Source organism: Arachis hypogaea, chromosome 10 (genome assembly GCF_003086295.3).
Source record: "Arachis hypogaea cultivar Tifrunner chromosome 10, arahy.Tifrunner.gnm2.J5K5, whole genome shotgun sequence".
In the NCBI taxonomy this organism is placed as follows: domain Eukaryota; kingdom Viridiplantae; phylum Streptophyta; class Magnoliopsida; order Fabales; family Fabaceae; genus Arachis; species Arachis hypogaea.
The window spans coordinates 21,836,872-21,842,871 of NC_092045.1; positions in this window are offsets into that span (position 1 = coordinate 21,836,872).

The following is a 6,000-nucleotide window of genomic DNA, read 5'->3' on the forward strand; positions in this document are numbered from 1 at the left end:
CTAGTGTCTCTTTTAGTAACCACTTTCTTTCTCATCTTTATGAATACTCAATGAATGTAGTTTTTGAGAATTGATGAAAGAGAAGAAGTACGGTTTAAAAAGAGTAACTGCTATAAATACTTGAGTTTTTGAAAATACCAAATGTTTTTGAAGAAAATAAAAATGTGTTTAAAAATAAATAATTTTAAAAAGATATGCAAGCAAGCAGTTGAAAAGATAAGTCAAAATAAATTAAAAAAAAGCTGAACTTGATTTGACTTGGTGAAAAATCATAAAAACAAGTATTTTGAATTTATAACTAAAAACAATAAGGCCCATTTCATAAAATAGAATTTCTCTTTTTTGGGCTAAATGGTGGTGTTAAGGAAACACAATAAACCACCAACAAGATTCAATTTTGATCCATATTAATTTAAAAGTATCAACACTCAGTCTTATATAAAAAAAACTTAGAGGAATTCATCATTTGTCCAGTTTTGTCTCCTGTCGACCTGAGAGACAAAAACAACTAAAGAGTAACATTATCAAATTAATTCAATAATTCAGTACAAACAATACCCAAGGCAATTCTCAACTTGCAAAATCTGTCATCAGACAATGATTTTGTAAATATATCCGTAAGTTGATCATCAGGTTTTATAAATTGAATGTCAATGGTTCCCTTTTGTACATGTTCTCTAATATAGTGAAATTTAACTTCAATGTGCTTAGTTCTAGAGTGCAGAATAAGATTTTAAAAATGTTTATTGCACTCATATTATCATACATTAAGAAATACTATTAACTTGTAATTTATAATCTTCAAGTTGGATTTTAAGTCACAATAATTGAGAACAACAAGAGAATGCAGCTATGTATTTAGCCTCAGCTGTAGAGTAGGAGTGGCAAGCCAAATCCTCCAAATCTTCTTCTTTTTTTTTTACTATTAAGTATTAAATAATATAAATTACCAAAAAAGGATTAAATAATATATATAATTTCACAACTATTTTAATAAATTTATAATTTTTAAAGATATAAAAAAATTATAATATCTAAATTCACAAATATTAAAGTCTTTATAATTATAAATATGTATAAATATAATCATAAACCAAGTTTTTTGAAACAAAATAATAAAACCAACATTGTCTAAAGTAAAATAAATATTGTCCAAAATATATAATTAAACATATACAAGTTTAGAACATAATCAATCAAATGTAAAATATAATCCAAAACACTAAGTTAGAACATCTTCAAAAAAATTCTAATCCCGACAGGGAAGCCTGCCCCGCCAAAACCCACGATTTAAGCGGTGCGAGTTAGGCGATCTTTTAATGTATGGCGGTCTCAATTTTTCAGCCCGACCTGCTTTTTTTGGCGGTTATGTGGGCCAACCCGGTGGGTTTAGACACGTTTGCCTACTGTAGACAATGCTACATTGGCTTGCTTCTTGCTTCTTGCTGGACCACACATTGAGTGATTCTCCAAGAAAGCAACAAATCCTTAAAGTGCTCTTTCGATCAACTCGATCACTGGCCAAATCTGCATCGCAATAACCCACTACACAAAATCCATCAGATTTAAGATATCAAAGATCGAAATCAGAAGTGTCATGTATATATCTAATATTCTCTTGACGACTGAAAGATGAGATTCTTTTGGGTGTGATTGGAATCTAGAGCAAACTCCAATACTTTGAACTATATCCAGTCTAGAGGAGGTGAGATACATGAGAGTCTGATTATTCTTCTATACCTTGTCTCATCCACATTTTTGCCATTTTCATCATTTTCAAGTCTGGAATTTGGATGCATTAGTGCGTTCATTGGTTTCGAATTTTCTAACCAAATTTCTTAACCAATTCTTTGGCATATTTACCTTGGTGCACAAAAATGTCACTAGGAATTTTTTGATTTGGAGTCCAAGCATACTCATATCAAACTCATTAGTCATTAAGTTTCCAAACTCAGCACACAAGACTACATTAGCTAAGCCAAACACAATATCATTCGCATAAACTTGAATTAGAATGAAATGATCATTAAATTCTTGTATAAAAAGAATTGTATCCATAGTACCTCTTTGAAAATTATTTTTCAATAAGAAAGAGCTAAGTCTTTCATACCAAACTTTAGGAGTTTTCTCAAATCATAAAGCACTTTTGAAAGTTTAAAAATATGGTTTGGAAATCTTTGTTTGCAAAATCGGGAGGTTGTGCCACGTATACTTCTTTAACAATAATAGCATTTAAGAAGGCACACTTGACATCCATTTAAAAAAGTTTGAACCTTTTGTGTGCGGCATAAGCAAGCAACAATCTTATTGCTTCTATTTTTGCAACCAGAGCAAATCACTTATCGAAGTCAATTTTCTCTTTTTGATCACATTCTTGTGTCACTAGTCTTGCTTTATTTTTTGTAATGCTACTATCGTCACCTAATTTGTTCTGAAAGATCCATTTAGTTCTCATCACCCTTTTCCCATTGGAACTTAGCACCAATTGCCAAACTTCATTTTTCTCAAATTGGATGAGCTCTTCTTCTATAGTTTTGAGTCATGATGGATCTTCAAGGGCTTTTTTTATATTTTGAGGTTCAATTTGAGATATAAAGGCAAAGTCATTTTGTTCCATCCTCTTTCTACTTTAAGATCTTATGGGGATTCCTTGTGATGAGTCTCTGATTATAAATTTTTATGGATATTTTTTTAAGAACATCCATTCTCTGAGTTTAGGTGATGCGAGAGCAGATCCGATCTAATTTGATTCAAGATTGTTGAGATTTACATAGTCTTCTGCTACAGTAGGAGACAAAATAGATTTGTCTCCTACAATTTGGTCTACAAAATCATAATCATGGGCTTCTTGTAAGGATTATGATTTGTTTTGAACTTGGGTTCTATTTAGGTCTTGTTCATCTTGATTTCTTGCATCATTATCTTCTACAACACTTGAAATTGAGTTAGATTCACAAAAAGTAACATGTATGGTCTCTTCAATGATCCTATATTCTTTAAGGTATACTCTATAAGTCCTGCTATTGGTTGATGAGTAGCCTACAAATGCACATTCATATGATTTTAGATCAAATTTTTTTAAATTGTCTTTTCTGTTCAAAATAAAATATTTACATAAAAAATATAAAAGTATTTGAGATTTAGAAGAGTTCCTTTCCATAGCTCATAGAAAATTTTCTTTAAAAATTTTTGAATGATGGTTTTATTCAAAATATAGTACGCTGTGTTCACAGCTTTAGCCCATAGAAATTTGGATACATCACTTTCACAAAGCATGACTCGAGCAATTTCTTATAGGATTCTATTTCTTCTTTCAATAACTCCAATTTGTTGAGGTATTCTAGGACAAGAGAAATTATGTGATATACCAAATTCATCACAAAAAGATTCAAAATCTTAGTATTTAAATTCTTTTTCGTGATCACTTCTTATGGAAATAATTTTCAAATTTTTTTATTTTGAATATTCTTGCCTAAAATAGTGAAAGCTGAAAAAGCAACATTCTTATGAGTAAGGAATAGAATCCAACCGAATCTAGTATAATCATCAACCATAACTAAGCCATAGTACTTACCTCCTAGATTTTGAATTCTAGTAGGACCAAAAAGATCAACATGTAGCACTTCCAATGGTCTCTTAGTTAAAACATCTTCCTTAGGTTTAAAAGAGATTTTAGTTTGTTTACCCATTTGATAAGTATCACAAGTGATATCTTTGTCGAATTGTATTTTAGGAAGACATTTAACTAAATCCATTTTGACAAGTTTAGAAATTTGAAACATACTAGCATGTCCTAACCTTTTGTGCTATAATCACTTTTTGAAATCTATGGATCTAAATAAAATGTGCCACATTTTGTTCTTTAAGTTCCTTCAAAATAAGACCATACACTTTATTACATTTTTTGGCAACAAATAAATGATCACCATATTTTTCATCAACAACTAAGCATTCTAACCTTTTAAAAATAACCCAATATCCCAAATTACAAAGTTGACTAATGTTTAGAAGGTTGTGCTTCAAACCATCAACCAAAAATACATTATAAATGAATATTTTTTACTAACTTTACCTACAACTATGATTTTTCCTTTTCTATCATTACCAAAAGTCACAGAACCTTTATCATATTTATTAAGTTTGATGAAAAAAGTAGACTTTTTGATCATGTGTCTTAAACATCAACTATCTAAGTACCAGATGTCTTTTTTATTCTTAGATGAAAGACAAATTTGCACAACACTTTAGGTGTCCTTAGATATCCAAATCGATTTGGATCCTTTGAAGTTAAACCATCTTGGTTGCCCAAGAGAATTAAAATCTTTAACAATCTTGTACATTTTATTTCTAATTTTTCTTTCAAAAATGAAGCATCGATGAGATGAATGTTTATGTTTCTTGCATGTTTGATAATGATTCTTCTTTGCTGATTTTTTAAAATAATATGAGATTTGAAATCTTTCATTTTTGAAAGTCGAGACTTCATTTTTAACACTTGGTTTCACAAAAACAGTTTCATATTTATCAAAATGCCCCAATCTAGATTTTTCAAACAATGATCTTTACTAATTAGTAAGAAGTCTAAGTTACTGGAACTTTAAGCAAATTTAGTTATATATTGATTTAGACCTCTAATCACTTTGTGCAACCTTTCATTTTCCTCAATTCTGTCCATTAAAAAATAACCGAGTGATTTTCTTTATGTTTTTTATTTTCAGATTTAAGCCATTTATTTTCTTTCACTAAATCAACTGTATTTTTGGCTTCACTTAATTTTTTTAAGGTATCCATTTTCAGCTTTTAAAGAATCATTTTCAGCCTCACGTTCATGGCATTTTTTCAAAAATTTTTCAACATGATCAGTTAAATCATTAATCATTTGAAGAAGTTCATCATTAGTTAGTGTTGAGTTTAGAGAACTAAACTATAATTAAGATGATGACTAAACATTATTGGGTTATTTATTTGTATGATTTTATTGTGTTTGTGTACAAAAAATTAATTAATTTTCATTAGCCCAAGAAGCATGAAAAACAAGCCCACACTAATACTCCAAATCTTGATCCAAGATGGGAAACGGCTAAACTAAAAAAAAAGGAAACAAGCCACATGTTATGAGTAGAAAAGCGAATTAATTATGGCCCAAGGAACAAATGTTTAAAGTCCATAACAAATTCAGTCTTGAACAAAATTGATTGAAAATAAGTGGCTAAAGAAAGAAAAACAAAAAGGGACCAAATAAAAGAAACCAAGCCCAAGAGGTATAGTATCCCAAGAACTAAGTGTGATGAATTAAAGAAAACCAAGAGGCCACAACCTCCATATGGTGATCACAAAAAACATTCACTTTCTCTCATGCATTGGTAACTAAAACTTAGAATTCAATTTGATTTAATTTCATTGAAAGCTTTCATCGAAAGCTTTTCTCTTCTCTCTCCTCTTTCTCTTGCTTCAGTCAAATCAATCTTTTAAAGAAGAAGAAAGAAGAAAAATGGAAGGCACATATGGAAGGTATATGAAAAAAGGCAAAAAGATTTTTGCCAAGAAAGGAAAAAAGACTTTGGTCCAGAAGCAAATCTATCCTGGTAAAAGCACAACAGAAAGTTTATTTCCTCTTTTGTGCTACAAAGAAGAAGAAAGCTTCAAAATCTCAAACATGGAAGAAGCAAAAATAGAAAACGTGAAGCCATCTTGGGTCAGAAGCTCATCAACGGTCAGAATAAAAACTTAGAACTAAAGTAAGAACGCATGGCTCAGATTCAATATTATTGAAGAAAAAGGTTGAAAGAGAAGATTGAAGGTATAGGTTGCATGTTTGATTCGGTCACTGCTTTTATCCTCTCTCTCCTCTGTCACGTCGCTGTTGCATGTTTGGGACTTCCTTATGTTGTTTTTCCTTTTGTTTCTCTCTTTCATTTTTTTCATGGATTTGATAACTATTTGCTAGCTACAACATCTTAGTTCGACAATCATTTTATGGGCATAGGAGCATTTGCATGA